The sequence below is a fragment of the Hemicordylus capensis genome, chromosome 1, assembly GCF_027244095.1.
Source record: "Hemicordylus capensis ecotype Gifberg chromosome 1, rHemCap1.1.pri, whole genome shotgun sequence".
Lineage (NCBI taxonomy): Eukaryota > Metazoa > Chordata > Lepidosauria > Squamata > Cordylidae > Hemicordylus > Hemicordylus capensis.
The window spans coordinates 183,018,224-183,038,153 of record NC_069657.1 but is presented as its reverse complement, the minus strand read 5'-3'; the positions used below and the strand labels follow the sequence as shown (position 1 = coordinate 183,038,153).

The window sequence follows — 19,930 nt, the reverse complement described above, 5'->3', positions numbered from 1 at the left end:
ATGGCAGAGATCACAAAACACCAGCATAGCTGTATAGTTATGGCTGCATGTCTGCAGAGAAGCCTTCTCAGTTCAGTCTGGAATGCTTCAGCAAGGCTGCATTTGCTTGGTGTCAGGATGTCCACTATAACACCTTTTCCCAGATTATAAGTAGACTTGTGGCCACACAGCAGATGCCAATCTATAAGGCCGTTCACATGACTGCTTGGGCTAGGGGGAAGGCAGGATCCTACCTACGCTGCCCCCACCACCACCACATGATTGTTGTAGCTCCAGGCATGGCCATTCACACACCCACATGATCGACACTGCAGCAAGCTGTGCGTCAATCCAGAGGCCAAGGAAAGGCTGCCCAGCCTCCAGATATCCCACAATGCACCACATGAGCAACCCCTATCATTTTAATGTCCACTGGCAGCCCCTGCACCCAAACAACCAGGCAGTGAGGTACTTTTAGCTCATGTACAAAACCCAGGCTAACCAGTTGAGGACCGCCAGGATTAGAACCAATCCTGGAGTTCTCATGACAAGCACTACCCGGGCTAGTGCTGCCCTGCTCAAGTACAGCTGGTCATGAGAATGACCTTTATGTTTTGTTGCAACAGTGAGTCAGTTATATATGATAGGCAGGTCACCCAGCCTGTCAAGCAACATGAACCTTAATCCTAACATTTTCATATGGCAATAATAGCCTAATAAAATTGACTCTGGAAAAGCACGGTAAGAATTCTTTAGTATCAATGGGAAGCATCCAGGCTGGTTAGTTGTGGCTAAACACCACTGAAATCAAAGAAACAAGTTAGTCATGACTAACATGAGCCCCATTAATTTCAATCAGCATAACTAACCGGATGCCCATTATGCATAACTTATCCTGAACACAAAACATTAGCTTGGGTTCAGACAACATGAGATTTCCTTATGACACTATTAGCAGTTTTGGGGAGAAGATTTGCATGAAGGAATAAATGCAAGAGGGACATGTTAAAATCCCCTCCCCCTGTGCTTCAACCTTGATCCAAAGCCCCTCCTCGTGGGAGCTTTTTGAAACACAAAAAGACATAAGGAGCTCTAATCACAGAACTCTTTCATAATGTCCTGTTTGGTCCTAAAGATGAGTTCCCACCCCAACATTCATCATTTGGTGACTGCCTGTGTTAGGTGATGTGAGAAAGAGCCATCATAGGCATGAAGCCAGGGAAAGAGCTCTCAACACCTGACATCACTTCAAACACACTGCTTTTCAGTGAACACAGTTCTGGTGATCAGTAGCAAATCATCAAGTGTCGTGATGAGGTGCCAATTGATCTTCCTCGACTCCCTGTATGTGTGAATCATCTTGGAGACTACCAACCTACCTCTATAATACATGCTGGGAATCTGGAATGAAAATATACTATGTATTAAAATTTCAGAATGTGAAGTTGGTCTCCACAGTGGTAAAGTGCACTATATAAGAACTTAGCATTTCATGAGGAAAAGCAAGAGTATTTTTAGCCTACTTTCCAGTAGGCTTATGAGATCACCTGGCATTCCGTGTGTCCGTGTGTGTGTCCTCCCGCTATCAACTTCGCAATGCCTGGACCAATATGAACCAAATCAGGTACAGTTGTAGAGGCACATAGGGACACCTCAATGGTGTAGTTTGTGATAATGTCATCCACCCCAATTCAAGATGGTGGATGTGTAAACTTTTGAGGTACAAGTGGGCTAACCTTTGAACCACCTAACTGATTTGAACCAAATTTGCTACAGCTGTAGAGGCACATGGGGAAACCTCAGTGCCATATTTTGTGATGATGTCATCCACCCCGATCCAAGATGGCAGATGTGTGGACTTTTGAGGTGCAAGTGCACTAACTTGAGAATTGTCTAACTGATTTGGACCAAATTAGCTACAGTTGTAGTGAGTGACACACAGGGACACTTCAATGGTGTAGTTTGTAATGATGTGATCCACCCTGATCCAAGATGGTGGACGCATGAACATTTGAGGTGCAAGAGATCTAACTTGTGGATCTCAATTTGAACCAAATTTAGTCCAGTTATAGAGAAAGTGAAAGGAATGTAAGCAGATTAGTTCTTACTAGAACTTGTCTTTTATTACCTTCAGTTGATTTAAAATGAAATTGCTTTCAACAGTACAAAGGACCAGGAGGTCAGAATAGGACTAGATCCCATTTAACAGAATATAAAGCTCCTAATACAATCAAAAGAAAGGATTTTGTGCATGAGGTACTCACAGAGTTGGAATTTCAAATGTTTAATAAATAAAATAAAATCCTCTCATATAAAGTTTACAATCATTTGCAAACTAGATTTCTAAATGGAAGAAGTTGTAAATTTGTATAGACACTTCATAGGAATAAGCCTATTGGAAATGTCTTTATTACATGGAAGTTTTAATCTCCTGGATATTTTCTGTGTATATGTTGTTAAAGCTATCTTATCTGTGCCCTGTGTTTCACATTACAGTCATCTCTTGCCAACCGCTAGGGTTCTGTTCTGGCAAAACTTCGCCATTGGCAAATTTGTGGTTGGTGAGGCATTAAAGTCTATGGAATACAGGGGGTTAGGGGAACTACAAACGCAAAAATACCTAAAAATAAAGGGAAATAATACAAAGAATTCTGCTAAAAATCACAAAATACCCTGAGTCACCAAGAAGAATGAGCAGATCGAACCTCTGGACATTTTTTGAAAAAAACCCGCCCAAGTCACTCAAAGGCATTTTAAATTAGTATGGGACAGCAAGTTCAGCAAGGATTACCAAGGGACATCAAGAGGAACAAGAAGATGGAACCTCTGAATCCCCCCCCCAAATCACTGAAACCCCTCCAAAATAACAACAAAAAACCCCTCACCAAACGTGGATATTCAGATCGCAGTTGGCAGGACTGGTCACTATTTCCCATTTGCATATACTCAAAAACGTGGTTGGTAAAACCGTGGTTGGCAAGGGATGACTGTAGTTGATTTCATAGCTACGAGATTTGCTTTTGAATGTCTGTATTATCATAAAATGAAAAGTGTTAAGTCTAAAAACTATGGCATTAGTTTATAAAAAGCTAGTCTAAAAAGCTAGCTTTTATGTATAGTCTAAAAGCTATGCATCATCTAAAAGCTATGGCATGTCTGGATTGTAAACTGCCCTGAGATTTTATATAGGGTGCTTAATAAATGCGACAAACAAATAAACATTGAAATAAACTTGTTCACAACACCACTATAGCCCTTGTAGTATACATCCCCAGGTCTGAAGCAGTGTTCTCTCTTCCCCCACCCCCCATCTGTGTGTAGAATGAGTTTTGTTCTGGCAGCAGTATCAATGCAAGTGTGCACACACATGTAATCAAAGTGGGACATCTTGATTAAACCTGAGCAGGATCTAAAATTAACTGACCGGACATAAAAAAATATATGTGTGAGCGCACATACGCACCTTAGAGGGAACACTGGTCTGAAGCATCAAACTCAAGAGCTAGTACTGTTCAAAAACCAACCCTATTGTAAAGGAATTATTAATTACTAGAAGTATTAGCAACAAAGGAACATAGGAAACTTCATACACTGAGTCAGACCATAAGTCCACTGAGGCCAACACTGCCTACATTGACTGGCAATGGATCTCCAAGGTTTCAGGCAGGAGCCTTTCCCTGCCCTACCTGAAGATGCCGGGGACTGAACATGAGACCTTCTGCATGCAAAGCTATAGCCCCACTCATTTTTTATTTTATTTTATTGAAAACTTCAGGAATTTGCATGTAATGCTAACTGGGCAAAGAGGCACTTATTTAACATGGTGATTCTCTTTATTTAGCAGGGGGACAGTAACTGGCCCTATCCACCCCCAGCACAGTACCTCCAGTGACTGTTGCTGGTGTCTATCTTGTGTTTCTGTTTAGATTGTGAGCCCTTTGGGGACAGGGATCCATCTTATTTGTTTCTTATTTCTCTGTGTAAACCGCTCTGAGCCATTTTGGAAGGGCAGTATAGAAATCAAATTAATAATAATAATAATAATAATTGACACCATTCACAAATTTTTCACTTTATTTTCAATATGGTGTCCTATCTTCAAGTCAGATGCTGTCAGTCAACAACTCCTCTCAGTGTTTTCAAAATTAAATTGTAGCAATTGTGTTTTCTGAAAATAACATAGTTTTTATCTTACTTCAAACTGCACCTACTCCTGAATCTGATTCACGGTGACAGTAATAATGAATTAAGAACATAAGAACAGCCCTGCTGGATCAGGCCCAAGACCAATCTAGTCCAGCATCCGGTTTCACACAGTGGCCCACCAGATACTTCTGAGAAGCCCACAGGCAAGAAGTGATGGCATGCCCTCTCTCTTGCTGTTGATCACCCGCAACCGGTATTTAGAGGCATCTTGCCTGTGATGCTAGGGGGGCCTATAGACCTCAGACTAGTAGCCATTGATAGACATGTCCTCCATGAATTAATTTAAACCCCTCTTAAAGCCATCCAGGCTGTTGGCTGTCACCACATCTTGTGGCAGAGAATTCCATTGATTAATTATGTGCTGTGTGAGAAAGTTTTTCCCCCCTTTTGACAGTCCTAAATTTCCCAACCTTCAATTTCATGGGATGAAATTCTAGTGTTCTAGTGTTGTGAGAGAAGGAGAAAAAATTCTCTCTGTCCACTCTCTCTACTCTATGCATAATTTTATACACCTCTATCATGTCTCCCCATGGTAACCTCTTTTCCGAATATTTCCATGCTGTAGCCTTGTCTCATCAGGAAGGTGCTCCACACCCCCGATCACCCTGGTTTCCTTATTATACACCATTTCCAGTTCTACAATGTCCTTCTTAAGATACAGTGACCAGAATTGTATGCAGTACTCCATATGTGGCTGTACCATAGATTTGTATAAGTGTATTATAATACTAGCATTTTTATTTTCAATCCTCATCCTAATAAAGACTGGCATGGAATTTGCCTTTTTCACAGTTGCCATGCACTGAGTGGCCCCACAACCCCAAGATCTCTCTGTGGAGTTTGAGGTTTTGTCCCAATATGAATCACTTGCTTACACTGAACTGCATTTGCCATTTTGCTGCCCACTCACCCAGTTTGGAAAGATCGTTTTGGAGCTCCTCACAATCTGTTATGGATTTCACTACCCAAATAGTAACAACTAAGCTCTAGACCTTGTGGAAGTGGAGTTATGGAGCAAAATGTGCAGTCATTATTTTTCAAGTGTTTGGATTCTTTGGTGTATAATAACTTTTACTCATAATGAATCCCTATGAAGATTCCTTGCATACCTTCATTTCTTCTGTTCATTTTGACTGTCACTGGACAGTGCCAACTGTCAACTGCCATGTGCCAACTAGGCTTGTGCATTTCAATTCAGCCACAAAACGTTTTGTGTCCGAATATGACATTTTCAGACATTTTGTACACGAATCAAAATGAGAAAATAATTTTTAAAAGAATTTGCAATCGAATCGAAATGACCCTATTTCGGACCCGAATGTTTTGTTCTTCGGCAAAAATTCGGACCTCCATTTCAGCATTACATGAAAATCATCCTTTTGGTCTCTCCACTCCAGCAACTGAATGTTTGTTAAAAGGATAGCAGAAGATAAGATATGCAAAAAGTGCACACAGCTTCCCTCAGGCCAGTTTCCTTTGGCATGGATGATTTAGTTAATAATGTGTTGTATTGTAATGCAATTGACTCTGTGCTGCTTGCTTTGATAATGTCAAAGAAGCTGCAAGGGCGGCGGGGTTGAAGGAGGAAGTTTGGTTCAATTCATTCAACAAGTTAGTTTGTTGCCATTCTCTGCCTTTCTGCCTCATTCGAGAGAGAGAGAGAGAGAACTAGTTTGCATTGCATGTTTCAACTAAAGATTCCATGATGCCATGCTGCCTTGTTGCCAGGCTGAGCCCAGCCTGCTATGGCTGACTATGCCAGCCTGGTAAAACAGATTTATTTGCTGCATTGCTTTTATGTCCCAGAAAGAATTTTTTAACCCCCTTGAGAGCATCGCTGCCTGACTGTGCCTGCTGTGTCTGTCTGTGCTGGCCACCAGTGTCCTAGATTGAATGAGTGGGGAGGTTTGGAGGGAGGTTTGGGGTTGCAGTTGAATTTAAAAAGTTTTGTGTTGTTTTGTTTAGAAGAAGTTTAAATGGGGGTTCTGTATGGAAGGGATCGCCTTCCCCATACTAGTAGGTGGTTAAGGGTAGGTGGTTAAGGGTAGCCTTGTGATTAAAAAATATATATTTCTGTCTTTCCCCCTAGATAATTATATCTATTCTATTCAATCCATAGTTATATTGTGTCTGCTGTTGTGTTCCCTTACTGCTCCCTATTTAGTTACAATGTATATATATTATGCAATTCAAATGCCTGCCTAGGATGGTTTGCTGTTGTGCTGTATTTTGGGACCTCATGGATGGGCATCCTGGTGGTTCTCTCTCTCTCTCTCTCTCTCTCTCTCTCTCTCTCTCTCTCTCTCTCTCTGGACTTCTTCTTTGCAATGAAGATTGGGTCATATTGTGACTTCTAGCATCATCATCATTTTTATTCCAACTAAATCAAATAGGTTGTGTGGTGCCACAGGCTCCAATCTGTTGCAGAAAAATCAAAGAACATGCCAAAGAACATGCCAAAACATGCGATTGTGTGCAATCGTTATCAGGATCATCACTCTTCTACTTGGGTAGGAGGAGGGAGGGGGGCCAAACCTGGCTGTTCCATTGGCAGAATGTTGCTGTTGTTTGCACCCTTCCTTACTTAACCCTCTTTTATGGCCGGGTGCCACAGATGTAGCTGTGTCTCTGTTGCTTGTGGACAAAAAATGCTTATGGGAGGGAGAGCAGGGCACTGTTGTTGGCCCTAGGGCCTAGTCTGCTGCATCTGTGTGATCTTGCTTTGGAAACCTGGTTTCCAGCAAAGCTCTGCTGTTGTTGATGTGTGCTGTTATGTTCTTTGGGGCAGATTTGGGGCATAAAGGGGACTTTGGGGTGGAAGAGTGGTCAGGTGGTAGTGCCCCCATGGGTACCTGCCACCATTCAGATTTCAAAGGAATTGGGCAAAGGGCTGATTTGTGTGTGATTTGTTGAAGTTTGACTTTAAGCTTTTCCCCCATAGGGAATAATAGTGGTTTCAGCAACCCCATAACTGCACTGGGGGGTGCTGGGGTGGCCCAGAGTGAGTGGTGGTGTAGTGCACAGAGGGTGCCAACCACCCCCATGGGTTGCTAACCGTTACTGGGTTTTGTTGTTTCTGAGGTATTAAGTGTAGATTCTCTGGTCGCATATGAGATTTTCAATGACAAACCATGAATCCACTCTCAGTTTGGGAACTGCACCACTCTGACCTAATCTCCTCACACAAAGCCTGAATGCAATTTTTGGGGTGTTTACCAATCACCCAGGGGCAGTTCCATTAACAATACATGGCTAATATGAAGGGATGTAAAGAGCATGACTGGTGTAATTTGCCTCACAATCTGAAATGGTGTCCCTGCACTGTAGCAAGGCCATCATATCTATGACCTGTGAACAGGTTTTCACTCTGCTGTCAATCTAAAATCAATAGATCTCTGGATAGTCAAAGTCAATTAACCAGAGGCACAGTCCATTTAGGAAAATCTCAGATACGTGCCCCAGTGAAATTCAGGAGTTGCAGAGGACTATTGATGAAATTATACAGTCCCAAGAAAAAAATTAGATCAACTTCTGCATTCTGAGGGGTTTTTTAAAAAATCTTTTCCCTTCCTTGTAAATCAGGTGAAAAAGACTAGATTAGAAAAAAGCTTTCACTAGAATGCCCCTTCCATTTTAAAATGGTGCTGTCTCTTCTATTATCTTGGCTGTGGTCATTCCCAGATGTGTCTTCTTTCTCATATACTGTTTTTCCAACATAAATTTAGTAACTATTAATTACTAAATTACTCCTCCCCTCAGTTACTAAATGTCCCATTAGGAAAAGCACATGTGTACCCAATGATGGATAGCAAGTGCTTCAACTAATTTGGTCCTAAGGATTATTTCCAGAAATGCAGTTAAATAACTCAATATCAGAATGGACTTCATTTATACTAGGAAATGATTTTATAAAAATGTTATCAAATAAATCAATCAAGAAGAAATTATAAAATTTTAGGTATTTTGTGACTCTTCAATTAAAACTTCATATGGCGGGGGGTATACTGTGTTATTGTACACACTAACAGTAGTTGCTGGAAGCAAATGAGCCAAAATGGAAATGCTAGGCAGAGACAACATTTTAAAATGCAGTTTCTTGATTTAATGGGGCGGGGGGATTCTGAAAGCATATCAGTCTTCAGGAGATAATAGAAAGATATTTGCCTCTATTTTTCATTTGTCAACCTGTTTCTTCAGAGCTGTAAACTGAATTCTTCTTGTTGTGTTAACATGAGCAGTTTGCATAGTATGTCTTCATTTGCTCTACCTGTGCAGCAAGCTGTAGAAATCCACGCATTTTAAACACTGTGGGAACTGATGAAAGAAAATAGCAGCTTCAGAAAAGCTGTGAATATAGCTCATGGGATTGAGAGCTTCTTTTTCTTGCAGATTGTGGCACTGATTCTCTAAAAATCCCATTCCTCTAAAAAGGATGCAATTTGTTTGAATTCCTTTTGTTGTTTGGACAGTATTTGAAGGCCTGGACTGATGCTGCTGTGAATCTGGCCTGCTGTGAATCTGTTCATTTTCATTTAGCTCACCTGCATAATTGTAAATAAACATGTATTACAAAGACACCATAGCCTCCAGCACATTCTTATCCAAAAGAAAGCTGCCCTGATAAAAGTGTGCGCGCACACACACACACACACACACACACACACACACACACACACACATCCCAATTTACCCATATGGAATGTAAAGCAATATTTAGATTCCAAGCTGGTACATCTGTGACAGCTATGGGTGTTCATGGAACTGATTCCTGCGGTTTGGTTCTAATTTGAACCGGACTCAAACCAGGGCTGCTGGTTCAAGTACCAGTTATATTGAACCAGCTACTGGTCTGTTTCAAATCTGAACCAGGGTTGATCTGGATTGAACCAGTTCTGCCATAGGGAATAAAGAGGATTTGAAACAGCCCATTATTCTCCATGGGTAGTGCAAACTGCAGCTGATGTGCTGCCCTCAGAATGTTGACACCATTGTTAATGATCAGGAAACCTTGGCCAAGGTTTGGCTGCTTCCTTCACCTGGCACGCAATGACGGCTGACAGTTCATCTGCCGATTGGTCTGTGTCCATGGCTCCACATGCAGCACAGCCCACCTGGGCTTTACTACATGGGTTGTGCTGGCCATGCCACCAGCAGCAGATGAGGTCCCTGCTCTCTCCTGCCCCCACCAGTGTGTAGTGAGGGACAGGAAAGCAGCCTGGATCTCACTACAACTGGTCCACACATCTGTAGTGATATATAGGCTGGTGTCAGGCCCTGCTGACACAACACAATCTCCCTGCACTCACAGTATAGGGAGGGCACCACCCACCTACTGAAGGTGGTACATGAGGGGATCTGGTAGTCAGGGTCACACAGCTGGAGCAGCCAGCAGAAGCTGTTGTTCTCCACTATCAGCTGGTCATGACCAGCTGGTCATCCAGAGCCATCGTGTCTCCAGTGGAACAGGAGATATGCCTCTGAGCAACCAGACTGTTTGCCCGCCAACTGCACCTACTGCACAACTGGCAACATCCCCTGCTTGAAAGAAGGAGCAGGAGCATGTGCCTTGTTGCCACTAGTTGAGGGCACAGTAGGTGGACTAGCGCTGCCAGCAGGAGCAAGGATGCCCAGATGATGACGTTCAGTGTGCTTCCACATTGATGACATCCCCAAATGCTTGGTGTCCTTGCCCCTGATGACCTGTGCCCTACACTGGGTGAAGACAGCACATATAGGTTTGCTCTGGCAGCACTCTAAGTGGTCCCACACAGTGCTGCCATCAGTCCTGGGCCATTTGGGTGCTGGCAGTACTACTGGGCCTGCTGGTTGGCCACAACCACCACCCCCACTGCCCTCTGTCCAGGACTTAGAGGGTCCAGACTCAACAGGAATTACTTCCACCTGATCCTCCTCATAGGAACATAGGAAGCTGCCATATACTGAGTCAGACCATTGGTCCATCTAGCTCAGTATTGTCTACACAGACTGGCAGCAGCTTCTCCAAGGTTGCAGGCAGGAATCTCTCTCAGCCTTATCTTGGAGATGCAAGGAGCTTGGAAGCTAGATGCTCTTCCCAGAGCAGCTCCATCCCCTAAAGAATCTTACAGTGCTCACACATGTAGTCTCCCATTGCAACCAGGGCAGACCCTGCTTCGCTAAGGGGATAAGTCATGCTTGCTACCACAAGACCAGCTCCCCTCTCCTTGGTCTCAAACCAGACAGGGGTCGCACTGAGAGGGGGGAATAGTGGGGAGCAGGATGGAGAGAGGAGGATGAGGAGACGGGTAGGGCTGGGCTAGCAGCCATCAACACCTCCTCTTCCACTCCCACCAAGGGAAGAGCTTCTTCCCTGACAGCTCTCCCCCCACCTCAGCTGCCACATGTGGCTGTAGTGTGATGCCAGGCTCATCTAGAGAGGAGAGCCTGAGCACAAAGGTCTCAGCAGGACCAAAGACTAGGGGAGTGGGCAACTGCCCTTCTTGCCACCCATGCCCATGCCCACCACACCAAGCAGCATTCTCATGCCTCCCTCTGCCTGCCACGCTGGTCCAAGCCTTGGTCAGCATCCTTATGGAGGCCATCTTCCTCTGGAGGCTTTAAATTATAGCCATAGCCCCACTCTAACATCTTCCTAGCACCTACCTACAAACCTCGATCCCTCCCCCAAACTAGGCCCTATTTAAAAGAAAGTGATATTGGGCTCACTCACCAAAGTCGTCATCTCCTTTAGGCAATGGTGTCTTTGGTTGGAGACTCTGGCCAGGGTACAATGGCACTCAACAGCACAGCAGGAGCCCAACAACACCAAGATCATGCAAACAAGAGCAGGGTTCCAAAATCACAAAGATAATCCAAACAAGAGAGTCTCTGCAGGGCAGGCAGGCAGGGAAGGTCTCTGCAGGGCAGGCAGGGAAGGGCTCCAGAAGTCCAGACCACCACCAGCAGCAGAACAAGGCAACAAAGTGAGCAAGAAGTAGCACCAATGCAGCAAGAAAGGCACTTTCTTATCACTTATTGTTAGCTGCCCCGAACAGCAGTGTACTGGAGTGGCAGGGTATAAATATTCAAAATAAAATAAAATAAAATAAAAAAGCCAGCCAGCCAGCCAGAGGCAGAGTAATTTATAAAATTACTCTGTTTATATACACTTTGAAATGCCCTCCTTTTTTTCTCTCCTCCTCCTCATCCCTCCCCACTAGCCAGTGGGGGCAGAGCTGCCCTGATAACACAGAGATTTGAATGACAACAAGCCAACCAGGATTAAGGAGATCGCTAGCCAATCAGAAGTCAGAGACAGAAAAGAGCGACTGAGAAAAATTTTAAACAGAGTGAAGAAAATAGTCGCAACCAGACTGTTTGAGCCATTGAACTGGTTTGAACTGGTTCAATTTGAACTGGGCTCAGTTCGGTTTTACCTCAAACCAGCACCCCCATTATTATTATTATTATTATTATTATTATTATTATTATTATTATTATCATCATCATTATTTTTGGCCTGTCTAGTTTGCGTTTGAACCAGTTGAACCAGTCCAGTTCAAATAGAACGCGGTTGGAATAGAACTGGTTCTACACATCCCTAGTGACAGAATAGCATAGTGTTGGGGTTTTTTTAATGGTGCATAGAGGTTATGCTGGACAAGGAACATGCATCTGTAGGCTATTTATCCTAGAAAGTAAAAACATCTACATCTCTATGATGCACTCTGTGCAAAGATGTGGTACACTGCCAAGCTTGGCCAGGTGTACAGCATGGCATTACACATCATTTCAGTGAGAGGTGGATCACTACATCTCTGTTGTGAAACCTCAAGATAGACTACAGTTGCCCCCCTTTTTATAATGGATTCCCCCCACTCTGTTCAAATAGGGAAGCACAAGCTGACTCAATCTCTTTGGGAAAGGCCTCTTTGATGGTCCGTCTTTCATACTTGCATAGTTTTCATGCTTTCATAGTTTAGTTGAAATACATGTGGTTTGAATTTCCACAAATTAAGAACCAAGAGGGTCCCGTAGCCTCAATCTTGCTCTCAGATCAGTTGGAATGTTCATGAGGAGAAGAAAGGAGGAGAAAGGCAGTGAGTGGACAGAGACAGGGGGAGTAAACAGTCACTGTCCTGGGCCCCTGCCAGGACTAGCTGGGGAAATCACCTCCGCCCCACTGCAAAGGAAAAATGTCTAGAAAGGGTAAGCATTACAGTTGAATGGTTTAACACATGTCTTTGAAGTAAAAGGAGAACAGGCTCAATCACACAGGTCTCGCTTCTTACCTCTGGCTGTTGTTTTGTTTCATTTGACTTCAGAACTGGCAGGCCTCCGTGCTCCTACCACCTTCCAACCTTGTTCCTCATAGGAACATAGGAAGCTGCTCTATACTGATCCACCTAGCTCAGTACCGTCTACACTAACTGGCAGCAGCTCTCTAAAGTTCCAGGCAGGAGTCTCTCCCAGGCCTACCTAGGTTCAGCCAGGGATTGAACCTGGGACCTTCTGCATGCAAACATGCAGCTGCTCTTCCACTGATCTATAGCCCCATCCCCTAAGGGGGATATCTTACATATAGTCACTGTTATACACTGCTCACATATGGTCTCCCATCCAAATACAAACCAAGGTAGACCTTGTTTAGCAAAGAGGACAATTCATGCTCACTACCACAAGACCCCTGTTAACTTGGCAAAGAGGCACCTTTTAATGTGGTGATTCTCTTTATTTAGCAGGGGGAGAGTAAATGGCCCCATCCACCCCCAGCACAGTACCTCCAGTGACTGTTGCTGGTCTCTATCTTGTGTTTCTTTTTAGATTGTGAGCCCTTTGGGGACAGGAATCCATCTTATTTATTTGTTATTTCTCCATGTAAACTGCCCTGAGCCATTTTTGGAAGGGCGGTATAGAAATCAAATGAATGAATGAAGACCAACTATCCTCCCTCATAAGAGGGAAGGGCTGCTGATTATTTAGCAAAGCACCAAGGAAGCTACCACTCCAGTTACAGAGTTTCGTTGCTGCAGCTATTTAAGTAACCCGCATAGAGATCACTGTAGAGTCTAGGTTACTTAATAGTTTATTGGTGAAATACATTTGAGATAGGAAAGACTTATCCTAAAGAGCCCCTGGTGGTGCAGTGGTAAAACTGCCGCCCTGTAACCAGAAGGTTACAAGTTCGATCCTGACCAGGGGCTCAAGGTTGACTCAGCCTTCCATCCTTCCGAGGTCGGTAAAATGAGTACCCAGAATGTTGGGGGCAATATGCTAAATCATTGTAAACCGCTTAGAGAGCTCCGGCTATAAAGCGGTATATAAATGTAAGTGTAAGTGCTATTATCCTATCAGTTACATAATGAATAGCTCGGGAAAGAGAGAGACGTTTCCATCTTCTCTCTAGAAGGAAAGGAAGAGGACTGACTCACTACCAGAAGTACCTGAGGAGTCAAAGCAGGGGTCATAGAGCAGAGGAAAGCAGGGACAGGTAAGGAGACCCTCACTAGCTGCCTCTGCTCCCAATGCCCCTAGTGGTCATTAGGAGAGTTGGTGCAAAAGGTCAGTGCACTGGAACTCCATTTGCAACAGTTACATATGGGCCGGAGGGCCTAAGATATTTAACAGCTACATGACAGGCAGATACTTAACAGGTGCAACTTTGGCTGACATATGAGGGTGTAAGCAGCACTTGTTGATATTCTGCTTGTGCTTCAGCTGCTTGGCAGCCAGAAGTGAAGTGAGTAATGGCCCTGCTCCAGCCAGCTTGCATTGCAGTAGGAAGCAGAATGGCCTCTTTCTGACCTTTATACACCACAATGACACCTTCCATTTTAAAAATCAAGGAAATCCAATTAAAGCCAAAAAAAACACAAACCCTTTGATTTACAGGATAATTATGGGTGTGGCAGCTCCAACTGAGCCCTCAAAAGCAAGGCAATTTGTTAGCAAATAATGGACAAATAATTTGGTTTTGTTCTCCATTATGTTTGAAAAATGCCTTCTGCTCATGCTTACAGTGCTGAAAGCGGGTAGAATTCCTGCCCCAGCTATGTCACTCATCCCCTCCAGCTCCCTGTTCATGGTTAAGATATTGTTTGTGTGAAGAGGAAAGTGACGTAATGTGATCAGCCTTGGCTGATCCAGGCTGCCGATCACAGAAGTCCCAAACATCACTGTTATGACACTTTTTCAGACATAATGGAAAATGTAACAAATTATTTGTCCATGAATTATTTGTTTATGATTTTCAGTGCTGTAAGCATGAGCAGAGGGTGTTTTTCAAACATCTGAATGGGGCTACTGTGGTATCAGCATCTGGTGGGCACTTCAGTTTTAGTCCAAGTAATGTGAATTCCCAGTTACTGAAAGTCACTCAGTTCCAAAGGTAATATATTATGTCATCTTAGGACACTCAATGCAGCAAGCATCGAAAATGCAGAATAAGATAAATATAACATGAGTGTGTCACAGAGAAAGAGAGGGTTGAGGAACTTGGAGAGTGGCTTAATGGAGCAGCAAAAAGAGTATCATCTGGCAAACATCACCCTAGAGAGCAATATAAAATTAATGGCTAACAGACGTGTGGCAAGATAGAAAAGGATGCGCTCTTCCCCAGACCCAGAAAATAAGGCCAGAAGTGTCACGTACATTGATTAATCAGATAACAAACGATGTGGTGTCATTTTACTTCCAGTTGTAATGGTGTACAAAAGAGAAGCTTCTGGGAAAGAAATGCTGATTTATAAAATGTGAGATGCCTGGCAACTTAAAGCCTCGCAGAAAATCATGCCCTCTGACCCAAACTCTTTCCCCCCTAAGACCAGCTGTGAGGGGACAGTTTGTAGCTATTTGGTGAGGGAAAGGCACTCTGCTCATGCCCAATGATACTCACTATATTACTGCTGGACATGTTCATGGGCCTGAACTATATATATATATATATGAAAGAAATGAGGTAACAAGAAGTCTCGGATGTATTTTGCTACTTTCGTTATCCCGATGAATCAATTTTTGAGGTACAGTGCAATATATTTCTTCTACAAACCAACACTGGACAGTTACGTATTCCCTCACAAAACACAGCAGCAGAACATTAAAGCTTGAGAGAGTTTAGTTAACAGAGGTGTAGATTTCAATCCCCTGTTGGAGCTTCTTTAGAAGCTACTGATCTATGTCGGAACTTTTTACACCATCCGCACAACATTCATTCATTCATTGTTTTATTTCCCAACTTCCTTTTGACTTTCTGAATATGCAGATTCCTCCTTCAATGTTTTGAATACACTCATATCTTATGACTATATGTTATATGACAATCCTGTGCCCTACCTAAGGGGCTTTCCAGACCACATTTTTTAGAGTTCAGCTATTCACTTACTACAAAGATTCCAGTCATCTTTCATCAAGGCAACACTTTTATTATGGGAACGTCATCCAGTAATTACCTAACCTGCTGGGGAAATGCATAGGCCTCCACTGGGCAGCTCCTGTGACATCACTACATGACACAACCAAGGACCTCATCCCTTTTGACTCATCTTAGTTTTTTATTAAAAGAAAATGTGCTGGCGGCTGAGCATTCCCAGTTGTACCACTTCAGCACAGGACTGTTGTTCACACCACTATTTTGAAAAGACATAAAAATAGCATATACCAGCAAAGCAATCTCCTCCCACACAGCTCTGCCATCCTGCTTTCCGAGAAGAATTCCTTTGCCTGCATTTTTGGTAATGTTATTTTATATTCCTTGCCCTTTACAATAATGAACCTCCAAACACTCAATACAAAAATATCTATGGCCCTCCAAACATTCAGAGATGTGTTTTCAGCACTTTACTGGATTGCCGGAATGAGTCCTGCTGTAGCAGTGTGAAAACTATAGGAAGATTTATTGAATATCATCTTGGTTTAAAGAAACAATCTAGAGGCAGTGTTTTGGCTCATTGTCTTCAAAACGTAGTCCAGTAGCTAATCAACATGTCATAATTCAGCTTTTTAAAAATCTCTATAGCTTTGAGAATGTCACCACCACCACCACCACCACCCCGCCACTCGGAGCATTTCATGTATAATCAAGAATCACAGTTTGATGGATGTAAGGATTTTGCTTTTCTAAGAGGATGTTGTTAAGCCATATTGATTCAGAGTGTTTAAACTGAGAACTCCCTCTGAAGTCAGCTGAAGAAAACATTCACATCCCGATTGCCTTATTTTCTTAAATGACCAGCACATCCAAATCAGAAGTTAGTCTTTGGGTTTTCAAGAAATCCTTTCAGCTAGATTTTCTCCAGCCAAACAATAATTGCCATTATTAGCTCTACTGGAACGCCTCATTAAAATAGGAGCGATTTTGAAATCTAAAGGCAAAGAAATTAGTGTGCCTGCCTGACTGAAGTAGCTCCATCATGCCCAGGCTTTGCTGCACAATTGCCCCTGATTAAGTGACCAATGTCACTAAGCAACAGTGTATCCAGTTTGAACACTGCATGTTAGAAGAACAGAAGATGAAAGATCCGAAGGATCTGCTCTAGCGCTACGTATGCATATTGTTGTGAGAAAATATATCTTCTCTTCTGACATGCCTCTTATTTAGTTAATTGTCAATAGGTTCCAGCAACTCTACTGGAAATTTCCAAGCTAGAGAATGATTGCTACCTAGAAGCACCCTCAAGTCATGGCCAGATGGCAGCTTATTGCATTTCCAGCTCAATATTATAATGTGCATCTAGAAGCATGGGGGCATATGCTAGTAAAAGACAAATCCCTTTTCCCCTGGAACGTGTGTGTGTGTAACAAAACTAAATATATAATATAGACTGCAAAATGCTTGCTGTCCTGTACCAGTTCTTGTCAGCATTGGTGGCCCTTTTATGAGGTAAGGTGAAGTGATTGCCTCGGGTGGCTGATTACTGGATGGCCAGCATGGTGGCGAGATTCAACCCCCCACCCATGATCAGAGCTCTTCAGAACGGATCTGATCCTTGCAAGCAGAGCCGGCACCAAGGTTTTTGGCAACCTAGGAGAAGTATAACTTTGCCACACATACACACATTCTGTTATAATTATATTCTGTACCATAAAGAATGTAATTTTAACTGGATGTGAAGAAGGCACTAAAGTCATACATTGCAGCTGGTGCTGGTTTAGGCGAGGGGGTTGGTGAGGAAGCAGATTATACCTTTAAAAATTCTTGAGATGTTCTGCTGCTGCCACTCCCACATGGAATAATGGGGGCAGGGCACACATTGGGGGCAGACTCCACATGCAGCAGGGCAGTGGCACAGGGGGAAGCGCAGAAGTAGAGGGACACTTTACAATTTTTAAAAGATATGGAAGCTGTTCTCACATGCAGGCAAAACCAGGCTAACAAAGCCAAACCCGGTCTTGCCCACGCATGAGAACTGCCGGGATTGGGCCTGATCCTGGTAGCCCCTCAGCAACAAAGCCACTGAGAAAGCTGACCTCTTAAATGGAGTTAAGAGAGCGAGCACTCTTTTTCTTTTTTTTTCTTTTTCTTTTTCTGCATTTTAAATTTGTATTGGCTTTTACAATAGCTTTACATTCCAATTACATGAGCAAGCACTCTTTTAACCCCGTTTTGCTGATCATCTGCCAGCACCGGCTGCTTGCAACCAGGGCTGGGAGACTGCAGGGCTCCCTGCCAACACTGGGAGAATCCCCATAATGCCGCACACACTTGCACAGTGCATTATGGGAATTCTGGGGGCCTCATGGCCCCCAAACCTTCTGGCTGCCAGTAGCAGCTGGTGAAAGTCTGGACTCAAGATCCGCTCACCCAGCAAGAAGAGCAGGATCGTATGCAGGGGAGGTAAGCATTTTAAGGCTTCCTCCCCTGCAGCATGGAGCCCTTTCTTCTTGATTGTGAGAAAGGGCTCATAGTCTGCTTCCTCACAGTCCTCACCCCAGCCACCACAAGTTTCTGCCATGGCTATTTACTGCAGAGGAGGAGGCAGCAGTGCCCACCCCTGCTCTCCCCCCCAGATCTGCTGCCCTAGGAAGCCACCTGTTTTATAGCTGCTTCCCACACAATACAAAGCAATCTTAAATAGATTTAACTAAGACTTTATTCAGAAACAACTCAATTTTCTCTTTCTCCTTCCCTTCCCTTTTTCTTTCTGACTCCACCCCTCCACTCTCTCTACAGGATTCCCACTGGGACCAACTTCTAAACAACAAAATATTGGATAGATAAATATTGGATATTGGATAGAATACAACATATCCCTCCCCTTTATAACAACCAGAATTGAAATGAATTGGTTGAAAATTCCATGACAAAGTCTTGAAGTCTTTTAGGTGGTCTCCTGTCATGCTTACTTCTAATTCTTGGGTTCTCTGTCACAGGAGCTGTTAGTGATGTTCTCTCTGGTAAAGAGGATTGTCCATCACTTTCATCAGCCTCCTCTGTGAGGTCAAAACTGGAGACAAGCTCAAAGTCCTCTCCAGTTCCTCTCGTCCCTCTTTTCCCCCTTCCCTCTTTTCTCAAAGTATGCCTACTGGGAAATCTCAAACTGTTCCATCCCCCCACCCACCCACCATCCAATATGACAGAATCTCCTCGGATTTTGATTATTTGTTTTGGTCCAGGATATTGGGAACAGCCCTTTCTCATTTAATAAAGCAGACTTACTCAAACAAAGTGCCCCACCTGGAATGTTTGCTGTTTCTCACCCCGTTTCTGATCCATATACAATTTCTATTTTTGTTTCTTCTCCTTTACCCGATCATGAATCTCTGCATCTTCAGGGCAAGATGGCATGGGAAGCCATATCAGTTGATGCCATTGTGTGAGTTTGATGGTAGCTTTGTGTGCTCTCAGCAGTTCAAAAGGTGAATAGTGAAATGAGTAGTGTGATAAGCAAATAGAGTTTCATGGATTGCCTCTTTCCAGGGTTGTTGTTGCATAGTAGCCAGTTGTAAACTTTTTTCCACTAAGCCAGCCCCTCAAGAATGGTGCAAGGAAATAGTCTTGTGTTTCATCCCACGGTTATGCAAATATTGCTCCATTTCAAATGAGGTAAGATGTGTCCCATTGTCAGTCACTAGATCTTTAGGAAGACCTTCTCTCACAAAAACTGCAACCATGAATTGGATAACCTTGTTTGTAGTAGAGTTGTCAGCACATTAAACTTCTGGTTACCTGGAATAGTAACCCACCCTGTTTTGTGGGTTGGTTATCAAAAGGCCCAGGTGACCAAAGTGGGCAATTTCAATCACTTTTGCTTGTCACCACCAAATTATCAGTCCTCAGTACCACCTTATTGAGAAGAGACAGCTCGCTTGTCACATGCATGTATGGTTGAAGGTGTTCATGTACCCCCTTTTTTTTTTTTTGGCATGGCCATTTATTAGTTATGTAAGGTTTAAATTCAGTAAGCAACTGATCAGTACTGAGAGCTACTTTCCATTCAGAAGACGTGATCACACCATGAGTGGATGAAGCTATTTGCACAATTACAACTCTTTCATCCTCATCTTTTGGGATCTCCTCTTGGCCAGTGGGAGTCAAGATAAACAATCTGCAGTTGTATTCCAAAGACCTGGAAGATATTCCACCTGGAAATCGAAATCAATAAGTCTGGTGATCCATTTGGCTATTCTTGGGGTTGCTCAACTTGTAAATAAATGAGTAGTAAATAAATCAGATAAAGGTTTCTGGTCTGACCATAAAGATAATTTTCTGCCCCACAAGTAAGTCCTGAAGAGGACCTGAAGAGGACCACCCAGAAATATACTAGAGCTT

The 19,930-nt window shown here is 43.3% G+C and overlaps 2 long non-coding RNA genes across 2 annotated transcripts in view; both read right to left on the bottom strand.

Moving 5' to 3' along the window:
* LOC128339208 (uncharacterized) overlaps positions 1–19,930 on the bottom strand; it is a 225,487-nt gene that overhangs the window by 176,626 nt on the left and 28,931 nt on the right. The window lies entirely within an intron of this gene.
* On the bottom strand, positions 8,058–12,586 carry LOC128339210 (uncharacterized). The gene is made up of 2 exons (XR_008312906.1): positions 10,895–12,586; positions 8,058–8,726 (listed from the first exon to the last, which is right to left on the bottom strand). It is a non-coding gene; the product is annotated as an uncharacterized LOC128339210 (long non-coding RNA).